We start from the raw sequence: 12452 nt of genomic DNA, 5'->3' as shown, positions 1-12452 counted from the left end.
CAGTGCCCTCAGCCTCCTGGAAACTAGCATGCCAGCACCCTGTGGCAGGCCACACCCCAGGGGGTGGGGACACCAGCACCTGCTTCCCCGGCCCTTGGAACTAGAAGGAACTGCTGTGCAAGCAAGGACATACTGTCTCAGAGTCAGCTCAAACTTTTCTATTTCTAAGAGAACGTCTTTGAGAGAAACTGCTTCTAGGGGAGGAGGTGGCCAGGCGGCAGGTGGGGCTGTGGTACTCAGGCCCCTCCTGGCCTCCCTCCATCTTCTCCTGCTCTCTCTGGGGCAGACTCCAGGATGACCATGTCTGGGGAGCTCATAAGCTCATTTCATTTCAAAAGCCAGCGATGAAAACATTTAGAACTAAACAGAGGTGCCATTTGTGAACTAATAAGTTTGTCATTTATATTATCTAGATGATGCTGAGTCAACAGTTTAAGGAACTATACACCTTACAACTCACCATACAAGTCTTTATATCTAGTTATTTTCCTTTAACAGAAGGGAAAATAAGCAGGTCAATATCTAATTAGTTTCCACTTTCACATTTGATAGTGATTACTGCAGATTTGAATTGTACAAATTGACAACTAAAAGATAAGAAAGCCCACAAATACCAAAAGGTCTCCTTTCACACTAACACAATAGGAAATATTTTTAAAATGTTTGTGCTTGATGGTCACAATATAAATCATATTTGTTAGGCCAAGGTGACTTGTTCACTTTCTTTTAAAATCTCTATGATTTGTCAAACAGATGAATTATTTCAACTAATCTAACTGATAGGGCTTCTTTTATCCATTTTGTGGGCCTGCCTAATTATAGCATTGGTTTCAAGGAAAGGTATTCCTTAACTGAAGCTCTATACAATTTAGCCATACTTTTTTATTACTTACAATAACTATGACAGTCAATTGTTTCATTAGCTCTAATAAAACATATTTAGCTTAACTTTTTCTCGATGTCTGAGAGAAGAGGAAAGAGTCTCTATCCTCATGATCTAGGAGTGAGAGCTCTGCCCAGTGGCAGCTATGGAATCTTGCGTGGGGTTACAAGTCAGCTACACAATCAAGCAAAAGCACATCAGCTCCTTTGCCTTGTCCTTCTACAAAAAAGGCTCACGCTAATTCCTTCAGAAGGATTTGAACAGGGGAGACATGAGCAATCTTTGATATTCATAGGATTGTCCAACAATAGTCAATCCAGTGACTAAATTCATCATGGTCAGGCATTTAATTTTAGTAATTCCATACCCTCTGGCAAGCACTAACGTAACGTTTCTATTGGACACTAATACTGTGTAATAACATTGCTTGAGTACCAATATTTTTAAAACAAGATAAACTTATTTTAAGATGTCATTTACCATTTCCCTAGATCTTCATTTCCTAAAACTTTTTTTCTGACGGCTTTAGCATATCCACTTAATGAAGCTTGACCCTGTGACTTTCCATGTAATGATTTGACACTTCCAACATGGATTATTTAATTCTTTAAAAGTTTCCTTTCCGTGAGCTTCCTGTGCTGTGTAGAATAAATGAATCGCATTTACTGATGACATTTTAGACTGTTTGACTCCCATAAAGTTCTTTCTACTCACAATGATTCTTTATTATGTCAAGAAACAAGAGAACTCTCGAATCATATGTTCTTGTTCTTTAGTAAATTGCACATTGAATTCCAGGGAAGGAGAAAAACTTCCCATAATACAGCTATCCATTAAGAGAGTCTGTCATTTAAAATGAATAAGCAAAGCTAAGATTCAGATGAAGTTGATAAATGTGAGAATGATACAAGGTAAGTAGCTGCTGTGCATTTGTCATTTCAGGACTTGTCTTGGCAACCAAATTTGATCACACTATATAAATTAGCCACTAGTACATTAACCCAATACATACAAAGAAGGAAAAGTAAAATAAGAGGCAGGGCAACCATATTACCTAAATTATCAGATGTGGGTAAAGAGTAGAAGAAATTAGGGGAAGTAAACAATCACTACATCTTGTACACATTTGGATTTTTCAAAGAATGGGATGCAGTAGAGATTTCCTTATTCCTACTGTCCTTTATCTTATTAAAAATCACTGATTTTCATTTGCACTGTTACTTTTTTTCCATTTGTACAACTACTTTTGCTTTGTTTTCTCTTATGTTTGACCCCATGCTCCCACATGGGATTAATTATAATCCTTGGTCCATGACGTGCTCTTTTAGTGCCCTCTTTCATTTACATTATTTAATAATAAGCACCCAATATATCCACATCTCTGGAAGTTGGCAATTTTGGTTTAGAGTGCCCAGATTTTCCATTTGAAGTTCAAAATTCTTAGAAGTTGGGGGTTTCAGCTTCTGTTTGATCCAAGTCTGTTTAAACTCACAGGTAAGTCAGAAGCTGGGGACATTTGTCTTTCCTTCCAGTATTCTGAATGGGCAGGATGGTTACCTCGTTCATATGAGGTAGATACTTTTCTGTCTGGTTGTGGGAGTGTGTAGAGCAGCTTTGACCTCAGTGGAAAACAGTGAAATAGCTGCTGTGTGCACGCCACATGATGCTTTTCAGGTGGCTCATATATGCTTTTCCAGGGTGAGATCACCACACTTGGGAGTGTGCTGTGGGTGACTGCGTTTGAGGACCATCTATTCCATCCTCTGCTGGCTCTGCACTAGCGCAGCCTTTGGGTCTAAGGCATTTGGACAGAAACTATTCAAAGGCAGTTTTCATTTGTGAAAAGCTTAAAATCCTTAATAAAAATAGTAATTATGGCTATTTTTTTACCAAGTATTGTTGGGTCAGATTCATAGATAATCAATTCTTGAAAGTTATGCACAATAAGTATGATCACACCTTTTTTTTTTAAAGACCTGAGGCTCAGTGGAGCACACTTTCCTAAATTTACAAAATACTAAATGCATGAGCTAAATGCAAATCTGACTCCAAAGGCTGGCACTGTCTGCCTGGTGCCTTCCTAAAGTGGCATTCTTCAATTCCAAACTTGTGTTTGGAACCTGAAGTTCTCATGGCAGTTATGGGAGATAAAGACGTTACCCCTACCCCTTATCCCCAAGAAGAAATTGCCATTTCTGGTGGTTTCCTGTGTATTCTGGAACATTCCTTCCGAATGTGGCCATTACACAGGGGATAGTAATGATGTTGCTTACAATGACAGTAATTACAGCCTACCTAGCATATGCTGTGTGCCAGGTACTTTGCCAAGTGGTTTCTATGTCTTACCCCATTGAATCCTCAATGACAACTGTATGAGATACATACTTATTATTGTCCCAAGTTTATATATGGTGAAACTGAGGTGTAGAGATCTTAAATAATGACTTACTAAGGTGACTCATACTCGATATTTTCCTGGACATTTTCATCTCCATTTTCCCCTTTCTTTTTAAGGAAGGAGAAATTGTGCTAACATAGGCCTCTGTCTTCAGTCAGAAAGGATCCGGCCCTGAGATCAGAATTTCTTTTAGCTGAATCTTAAATCATCCAATGACAAGATCTTATCAAGAGGTAGATTTCTGTATCAGATGCAGTCCTGTTGGAAGTGGATCATACAGATGAGTGGACCAACGCATGCATGAGTTGCAGCAACATAACAGGTAGGGATTAAAAGCCCAGGCTCTGGACCCAGACAAGCACGTTTGAATCCTAGCTTAACTTGCTGTGCCTCATTCTTTTAATCTGCAAAATGGGAAGAGTACCTACCTCATTAGAGTTGTTGTGAAGATTGAGTTTACCTAAGGGCTATCATAAAGAATTTTCTGTGTTGATGGAAATATTCTAGTCTGTGCTGTCCAATAAAGTAGTCACAAGCCACATGTGCCTCCTGAACACTTGAAATGTTATGGGTATGTCTAAGAAACTGACTTTTTCATTTCATTTATTTTATGCTTCAGTTGTTTCACTTGTAATAGACCTTTGTGATATAGCTTTTAAAAATTTTTTTAAAAATTTATTTTAATTTGATATGAATTAAATTTTAAGTAGGCACATGTGACTGGTGGCAACCACAACAGGCAGTGCAGCTCAAAAGCTGTGGAACTGTGCCTAGGTCTATGTGTTTGTTACTATTAGAACTTCAATCTGAACAGTCCCCCAAATGGGCTTCTCTGCTCCAGATATCCCATTATGGAGTCTGCTGTGGCCTTTTGCCACTTTGCACTGCCAAAATGATTAAAACTTTAATTCTGCCATTATCATCATGCTATCCCATTTTATGTCACAGTATTTATTGCTATCTGAAATTATGTCCTCTATTATCAAATGCCCCCCCCCACATACACATTAGAAGGTAAACCTCAGGAGTACAAGGCTTTTCTGTCTCATCCCCGCTTTACCTCCAGCACCTAGAAGAATGAATGCCAGCAGTAACCTGTGTTAGTCCTTTAAGAAAGGGTTCTTGATCACTGAAAATTAGTAATGATCTCACCCATTATCTGGTTTGACATTCCTTCCTCCCCCCCCCTCCCAGTTAGGCAGTATATTTTGTTTTGGTGAGAGTGAGGGGACTCAGAAATATTTCCTTATTGATATGAGGATATAGCAGAGATAAGAAGAGCTAGTTTATGTGTGCCCCTTTGGAGAATTAGGGTTATTGGAAAGGCTCTCGCAAAGAAAAAAACAAATCATCAGGCCACCTAATAATTAAATAAAGCTTAATTTCTGTGAAAAAGAAAGTATGGACTTGTTCAGGACCTTCTGTAGAGTCTGCAATACACAAAATCTCAGCAATTAGCAAACTGTGACAACAAAGAGTGAGGCTTTCTTATACCTAGAAAATGTATTTCTGGTAGGAGCCAATCAAGTAAATTCTTAGTGTTTACATTATAGGAACACATCAAATTCTATATATGGTTGAGTCATAAATAAACTAAGGACCCAGTTCATGCTTTAGGAACTTGTCAGTGGACATCAGAATTTCAGGATATGCTGTTGGTGAAAAGCTTTGATGATGTTTTGACTAGTCCATGAAGAAAAAAGAAATAAGAAAAACAAGGACAATGAGTTTTCTATAAAGTTAACTTTATTCAATTCAAAGGACAGTTCTTTATTTCATTTTAGAACTCCCCCAGTTAAAAAAGGTACTGTTCCATGAATTCCAAGAGCCTGGGACCATAGAATCACCAAGAGGTTATGGTACGCATCAAGAGCTTAACATCAGAATCGATTTTGTTTTTCAACTTGTCTTTTGAAGTTTACAAGGCCTATTATAATAGACTGGCCGGTAAATTCTCCTTTTAAATATGCAATTAGAGGTTAAAGATCAAGCCAGTATACATTTCTAAAGTGTCCACTCTGTACTCAGTTCTATGCTTACAACTTACTTGGGGATATGAGATAGCCACAAATGTACAAAGAAAACAATGCATAGTGAAACCCTTATGGGGTATGTGCCAAGTACAGGCATCCAACAGAAATGTTAATCCATAAAGGTACACCCATCATAGCACCTGAAGCTCCTTCCGTTGACCCCTGGCTCTGGGAACTGGCTGTGTACATCCCTGTAAGGCCAATTCTTGTAGCATCCTCGTACCTTACATATTGCCAGACATATGGTGGTAGGTACAGAGTGAATGCTGAGTGAATAAGGGCAGGAGTGACCAAGAAAGCTTTATTTTGAAGAGGCCGGGACTAGAGCTGAGCCTTAAAGGATGGGTAGGGTTTGGATAGAAGGAAGAATTTCTAGTGGGGTAAACATGAAAAAAGTTTTAGAAAGAACAGTGAGTCTATTAAGCTGTCTGACATGGAAAGAACACTCTGGGGAGTGGTGGAAAATAATGTTAGATAGAAAAGCTAGTGTCAGATTTAAGTTGCATCTTGAAAGCCACTCAGAAAAGTTGAGATGGAAGAGATAAGAAATGAGGAAATGCTGAGTTTTTATGCAAGAGAGAGAGGCAAAATTTGTACTTAGGGAAATTCATCCTGGTGGTGATGATGTAGGATGAAGGGGAAGAGAAGTACAGTAGCAACATATCCTTAGCTCTAAGGAAGTAGTATAAATAGAGAACTACCTTTTATTGAGTGCCCACATGCCAGGTGCCAAACTATGCACTTTATATAAGGAGCTAATTTATGCATAAACAAACAAGCCTAGAGAGGTTAAATAACATGCTTAAAGTTACAGCTAAGTGACAGGGCTGGGATTCATCTCAAATCAGTCTGTCATCAAAACCCATACTCTTAACTATACAATATACTGTTGACCTTAAATGAAGAAATGTTGCAACCCACTAAAATTTCAAAGTACATACTCTGCAGAGTATCTTTTCTGCTTTTTTCTTTCCATATTCTTAAGTTTTAAGCTTCTTAGTGTATTCTTTCTTGCTTGGTGTTAATAGAATCCCATCGATTATTCTTAAGATGCTGCTTGTTAAAAAAAATCTCAAAATAAGAGAAAATGTTTCTTCTATCCTACAGCTGCAGAAAAGCAGACACTAATCCGGGTTAAAAAGCTAGTTCTGTTAAAGTGAGCAATCACAACTATCAAGCTTACTCTACCTATGCTGGGCAAAATGTGTAAAAATGTATAATTATAATTATGTTGTTTTATTTACAAGGAAGCATTTTAAGACAACTAGACTTTCAAGATGGTTGTTAAATTCTGTAAAATGTAACCTGTAATTCTGTAAAATGTAACTTTTTTAATTTCAAAAAGTTTGCTTTTCTAATTGGTTGCCTTACTTGATAATCTATTGTCCTAATACTACAATTTAAATTGACATCTCTTTTTCTAAGACGTAGAATCTTTTCAGGTTTTCTGGTTAGCCAGTAGACAGGTTTTAGAATCTCCTTCTTTTCTCTTTTTAAAGATGGTAAAAATAAATATAGACTCTGACCAATTCCTTATTCAAATGGAGACTGAAAGTCTTAACCCATTTAAACAAACAATAGTTGCCATGAGTCAGACAGCTAAGCTGAAAAGGCCGGCAGAGAGAGGAAGATGGCAATTCCTTGTTGAGACAAATATAATCTGGCAAAGAGCAGTAAGAGAAATCTCCACTTTGGTCTTGGTGAGGAACTGGCCGGCTTCTGTAATCGGACTCTAACCTGCTTAGAATACCATCTACATGAGTTTCCAGCCCCTGAGAATCTACATAGGCATTGTTTTGTGGCTGATGCAAGACACAGCTGCTGTTATTGTTGTCATTCTGGCCAGTGAATAGGTGGAATTAGTGTGTAAGTCCTATGATTTGAGAACTGTAAGCAGTCAGAATTAAAGGAAGAACAGCCTCCTCTGGTGAACTCCACTGAGATTTTGGTCAAGTTATGACAGTGGGGCTCATCCGGGGGCAACTGTGTCTCCCATTCCCCAGGGGACACATGGACATGCCTGGAGATATTTTGGGTTGTTACAACTGGGGGTGGTACTAGCAGCCAGTAGATGGTAGAGGCCAGTAATACTGCAAAACAATCTATAATGCACAGGACAGCTCTCCACAACAGAGTGATCTGTCTCCAAAGGCCAATACTGCTGTGGTTGAGAAAACCTGGGCTATTGTCAATCTAAATTGAGGCAGCCTTTTTTTCCCCTTTTGTCTTGAGGTTTATTCAGCTCTTCTGGGGTTTCTCAAATTCCTAGTGAACTGTGGTAGATAGAGCTCTCCAAGAGGGACTAGCCTGGCCAGGGTACGGCAGCCCTTCCTGTAACAGAGAGTGGCTGACCTTGGAGAAAAAGGCAACAATCAGGTGAAAGACTCCTTGGTGCACTCTTTGAGTTACTCCTTATCTTAAACTCTTGGTGAAGGAGGTGTGCAGAAGAGCACTACCTGACCTGCTTCACTATGCTGGATAAGAATATATATGCTTTTCCTTGCTTTCTTTTTTACTTGGAAGAAAAAGGCTGTGTATAAATGCCAATTTGCTTAAGAATGTAATACTTCTTTCCCATTATTTGACAGTGTGAGAATTTGTTTTTCCTGTATGAAAGCTTAAGTGAACAGAGAAATGGAAAGGGTGACTCAAAAGAATTCTGGAACCCCAGAAAGAGACTCGAGCTGCATATTTCTAGAGAAATCAAATGGACATATTGAAGTTGACTCAGGTTTACAGGTTCTATGAAATAACCTTTTATCTAGAACAGTTAGTGAATCCCTAAGGAATTTTGATGTTGAAAGGCCGTAACATTTCTTGAATGCAAAGAAATTCCTCTTTTTAAGGAGATCACTAAATACTACAAGGATTTTAAAGACTACCAAGAAATTTATTAAATAATGCTAAAACTCCTAATGTGTGTGTGTGTGTGTGTATATATATATATATATATTTTTTTTTTTTTTTTTTTTTTGAGGTACCGGGCTGGGGATTGAACCCAGTAACTCTTATGTGGGAAGCAGGTGCACAAGCACTGAGCCACATCGGCTTCCCTGAGTTGGTTTTTTGGTTTGTCTTGCTTGTTGTTTCTTTTTTTGTTTTTTCTCAGGAGGCATGGGGAACCAAACCCGGGATGTCCCTTGTGGGAGGTAGGTACTCAAATGCTTGAGCCACATCCGTTTCCAAAAAACTCCTAATAGTTTAAATGTACTAGCACTTTAAGAAAATATTTCCAGGCTGGGAGGAATGCAAGCACAGGCTGCACAGTACTTTTGTAAACTCTGTTTACAAAACGAGTCATAATTTTAACTTTGTAATCTGCACACACATGTTGAAGGAGTTAAAGAAATTAGTGTTAAGCTGGTAAACCTTAAAATGGTTTTCTACTTGGAAAATATCTCTTCCAAAATAAAAACAATTACTCTGATCATAAAATACCAGTTTAAAAATAAAAATTAAAGACACAGGTACAAATTGCAAAAGTGTTTATCTTTAAAAAACTTCTACACTAAGAATAAGAATGAAGGTGTTTTACTATAACATGGAAGACAACATAAAATAAGTTATCCAAGTTCTCTTAAAACTCTTAAGGCAAATTCTTTGACACATTGTTTTTCTGAATTTGGGGGTAGAAAAGAATGCTGTCTTCCCTCTGTGGTGGCAGTATGAAGTATTATAGTTCATTCTTAGAGAAAGTCAATTTTCTTTGAGCACCTTTGAGCCAGACACTGTTGAGAACATTTAGAAAATACCAATGAACAAAACAGATAAAAATCCTGCCCTCATGTAGCTTACATAACCCTATACATCTTAATTCATAAAAGAGGAGGATTTTTCACAAGTCTAAATTAAAATGAAGTTTCAAAACTCCTAATGCTTCTCTTACAGACCATATTACTTACATAATTATTTAAGAGTAGGTAAATCTAAATGCTAGAATACACCTGAAGTGAGTTAAAAATTAATAAATGATTACCTTTATACATTGCTATATATTGCTTTTTAAAAATCTCAGATATTACATGTCAACTACTTCCATTAACTAAATTATGTTTTAAGATGCAGTATTTCTCTGACAAATTCTTAATAGCAACAATTGCATTATTCTTTAAGGTTACTTTATAAGTTTTCTAAAATCCCTAATTCTCTTTAGACTAGCAAGAGTGCTGAGGTAATTAATAATCTATAATTATCTGAAGATTTCTAAAGAAATTAAAGATCAAATCAAGATGCTTGTTCTGCTAGGTCTTTTTGAGCATTTGTTCTTAACAATGCTCAAATGAAGATGGCTAAAGCAGTCAATATATTATGGACATCTGGTTTCCTTGATAACTTTTAAAAACCCAATTTTAGATCTCTAAATAGTATACTGTCATTTAAATATAGTGTTTGGAATGACTACGTGTATATGTTTATGTGTATCAAGGTACATTAAAGTAAATCAATAAAAATTTTATCTAATTGAAGATAAAATACTAGTAGTGCACAGAAATGAAAATAGGTCTCTGGTATACAATCTATTCTCAATAGGAAGTGACAAAGGTTCTTCTTTGTCTCTATATATTCTGATCAGATGATAAAAAAAATTTTTGCCCTCACTCAAACATGAAATATTACTTTTCTTTCTTAGTCTTTCTTGTGACTCACAGTCTGATTATGGACAATTATGAAAATAATGAAGGTTCCTCGTTCTGGGAGGAGTGCATGCTTCTAATGGTCCTCGTGTTACCTTACACTGGGGCTGTTTTAAAACTACTCTTACTTTTGTTAATAATATAGTTGAGCCTATCAATGGCCATTCATCCTGCCCAGACTGCCCAGTCCCTTCTGGCAGCGATATCCATGCTAACCTTCTCCCAGATCAGGCCCCACACAGGAAAAGGGCCTATGGAGACTCGCAGCGAGTCCTTGTAACCAGACCATTCCTTAGACCGCCCTTGGTAGCTCTCTAAAGGATTTAATTCCATCTTCGTGCTTTTGGTCTGGTGCACAGAAACGGAAAGGATGCTAGGGATAATGAGACCTAAGTGTTATGCTCCAAATTTTCTAGTGCAGCTAGAACTGTATTGCACGAGTTCCCTTATTTGTAAGGCTCAAGTTTGGGGGGAAAAAACATTAGGACTAAGAAAGCAGCTTCTCTCTCCTCTTGTGGGGGCATTTGTAAATATATTCAGATTAATTTTATTCAAATGAGGACATGGTTTTCACGTGAATGTTTCAGTAATTTTACTGGGTATAGAAGATACCCATGTGTAAAGGCTGACACTATTAGTATCAAGAAGACTTCTGAAATATATTCTTTCTAGATTTGGCACAATAAGTGTCTATTTACAGCAGGAGTCTGCACTTTTCAGGTAAACCTGTAAATAAAGTTGTAAAGCCTTACACATGCAGCAATGCCTTTGCTGTCTCATCTAGAATCAGAAGAGGTGGTAAAATGCTGTGATGGTTAAGTTCATGTGTCAACTTGAACTAGGTTTGGTTGTCTGGTCAAGCAAGTACTGACCTGTTACTGTACGGATATTTTGGGGATTTAAATCATTGGTCATTTGATTGCACCTATGGCTGATTTCATCTACAATCAAAAAGGAGATGGCCTTCAGCAATGAGAGACGCCTCATCCAATCAGCTGAAGGCCTTAAAGGGAGAACTGATGATTTCAACAGTCAGAAAGAACTTCTGTCTCCACTTCAGCCAGCCGGCTTCTGGGGAATTCATTGAAACCTTCATTGAAGCTCCCAACTTGCTGCCTGCCCTGCAGAATTTGGATTTGCCAATCTCATAGTCACATGAGCCAAGTTCTATAATAAATCTCATTACACACACAAATATCCTGTTGGTTCCGTTTTGCTGGAGAACCATAATACAAATGCCAAAATGGAATTGTGAAAAATAACCTAGCCAGGATTTTGCAGATACTGGACTGAAATGCCAGATGCCCTATAGATTATGAACTGGAGAGGCTTAACAACAAAAATCTGGAACTTCCTTCACCTAAAAAAATGAATGAGTAGGCTTATGAAACTTCTGATTGCTCCCCCAATGGCAAAACACTCATGTGCTAAAAGAAAAAAGTTCTATCAGGAGGGAGCACTGATGAGGACAAAAAGCACAATGCATTTCATTCCTAAGTACAAGAAACCTGGGCGACTAGGTGCACACTGAGGATCAACAGTCCACAAGAGCACCTCAGCCTTCCCAAAAGAGGCTTTATAGTTCTGCTGGGTACGAAGACTGATGTCAAGTGCCAAGAACTCACAGCCCCTCCTGGAGGAAGACACAGGCCTCAACTGCTTGATGACTTCTAATTAAACTCAGTTTTCCCCCTAAGGCACAGGAGTTAATAATCTATTTCCCACTTGAGTTTCAGACTCATGATGACAACCTATACAGGAAGGTCCTGGAGGCAACCTGACACGATTTGGAAAGGCATTCTACCCTGACCATGGCCTGCTAAATTCAGTGCAACATTTTAGAATTAGTGCATGATGATCCCAAATTGCTTTGAGTTCCCTCTGCAACTAGACACAAAAAAAACCTCCAAAGACACAGCAGCAACCTATCACCATGGAGGTCTATCTCACTTCTGACTTCCTTCATTCCCACTTTTATTTTACCTCCCCCCAAATAAACCTGCCTTTGCTTCAAAAGTTAAGGTTTGACCTTGTCATTTCTGAACTGGGTCCTAAGATGAGCATCTTACTGTATTATAAACCTCTTTCTGTCAAGAACTGACTTGACCATGTTTGTGGTGGAAAATAATTCCTCATTTGAGACCTATCACACAATGAGGAAGCTGAGCAGGATTACACATCCTTACCCCCCTCAGAAAAAAACTGGCCTATCCTCTCCCACCTCCCTAACCCCACAGCAACAGTGCATGCCAGTGAACAAGTACCCTAGTGACTGAAAGGTGCCACTCTGCGCCACCAGAACTTTCTGGTCTGGTCACAGGGAATCATCCAAAAGGTAAAGATGACTCACTCTCAAAGACAAAGCCTGACTCTCCTTGAAAAGGACAGGCCACACCTAATAATCCCTTCTATATTCTTCCTATGGGAGCACATTTTTAAAAAAACTTCATCTTTCTTATGAATGTGTTGAACAAATAATTCTAAACACTGGATTTGCTCTCACA

The 12452-nt window shown here is 38.2% G+C and overlaps 1 protein-coding gene and 1 long non-coding RNA gene across 3 annotated transcripts in view; one reads left to right on the top strand and one right to left on the bottom strand.

The window, feature by feature from the left end:
* The window catches only part of CCDC92 (coiled-coil domain containing 92), a 34864-nt gene that overhangs the window by 17356 nt on the left and 5056 nt on the right, over window positions 1–12452 (bottom strand). The gene's annotated exons all lie outside the window — the stretch shown is intronic.
* LOC131274556 (uncharacterized) lies at window positions 1696–8230 on the top strand. Its single transcript, XR_009181784.1, has 3 exons — window positions 1696–1794; window positions 3398–3603; window positions 7903–8230. It is a non-coding gene; the product is annotated as an uncharacterized lncRNA (long non-coding RNA).

Source organism: Dasypus novemcinctus, chromosome 19, assembly GCF_030445035.2.
Source record: "Dasypus novemcinctus isolate mDasNov1 chromosome 19, mDasNov1.1.hap2, whole genome shotgun sequence".
Taxonomy (NCBI): Eukaryota; Metazoa; Chordata; class Mammalia; order Cingulata; family Dasypodidae; genus Dasypus; species Dasypus novemcinctus.
Note: the sequence above shows the minus strand (reverse complement) of the source record. Positions and strands in the feature narration are given on the sequence as shown.